Source organism: Babylonia areolata, chromosome 29, assembly GCF_041734735.1.
Source record: "Babylonia areolata isolate BAREFJ2019XMU chromosome 29, ASM4173473v1, whole genome shotgun sequence".
In the NCBI taxonomy this organism is placed as follows: Eukaryota; Metazoa; Mollusca; class Gastropoda; order Neogastropoda; family Buccinidae; genus Babylonia; species Babylonia areolata.
This window is the reverse complement of record NC_134904.1, coordinates 16,262,025-16,262,979: the sequence shown is the minus strand read 5'-3', so window position 1 is coordinate 16,262,979 and position 955 is coordinate 16,262,025. Positions and strand designations below refer to the sequence as shown.

Genomic DNA, 955 nt, shown 5'->3' with positions numbered 1-955 from the left:
CAGCGCTTTAACAACTCGGCTATTGCGCCCGTCAGATCAGAGACATTGTTGCTAACTACTCATACTAGACTGAGTCTACGTAACAAAATATTCACGGCCATAATCTATCAAATCGTGGCGCTCGCTTAAGAGAGATAATTAACTCACTCAGTACGGCCAGTCCTCTCTTCTCCTCTACACAGACCCCTCGGATGTCCAGTGGGTGTCTGAATGACCCAACCTTTAGCTTCCGTCGTCAAAATTGTGGTATTCTTTGTCAACATTCACCTCTTCAGTGTAAGAGCCTTCCGCTGGTAATATTTTGATGGTGGTTATTGAGGTGAAACGCTGTTAACGTCGTCTCTTTCGCCGTTCGTATGGAGAGAGTTAAAGGGAGTTTATCTATCTTTTCTGCGCTCTCACGTTTCAGTGAAGCTGAACTCTGCTGTGGGGCTGGCGATATTAGATAGTAATAGTAATGATAATTATAAAAGAAATATATAAAAAATTAAAAAGAGGATAGGGGGGAAATGCGATTCGTCTGCACTGAAGATGGCCAACGGCCATACCACGTTGAAAACACCGGTTCTCGTCCGATCACCGAAGTTTTAAGCAACGTCAGGCCCGGTTAGTACTTGGATGGGTGACCGCCTGGGAACACCGGGTGCTGTTGGCATTCCTTTCTCAAGGCCTGACTAAGCGCATTGGGTTACGCTGCTGGTCAGGCATCTGCTTGGCAGATGTGGTGTAGCGTATATGGATTTTGTCCGAACGCAGTGACGCCTCCTTGAGCTACTGAAACTGAAACTGAAGATGATTGCTCAGTCACCCATTCGCTTAAATTAAAGGAAAAGAAAGTTGCCCATCGGACAAGTGACGACGGACACATCCGCTTTACCACAAGGTTTAACTCTCTCCATACGAACGGCGAAAGAGACGACGTTAACAGTGTTTCACCCCTATTACCATCATCAAA

General features: G+C 46.0%; 1 non-coding gene across 1 annotated transcript; it reads left to right on the top strand.

The window, feature by feature from the left end:
• Positions 1-534: 534 nt before the first annotated feature.
• On the top strand, positions 535-655 carry LOC143275138 (5S ribosomal RNA). The gene has a single exon (XR_013053390.1). It is a non-coding gene; the product is annotated as a 5S ribosomal RNA (ribosomal RNA).
• Positions 656-955: the final 300 nt, after the last annotated feature.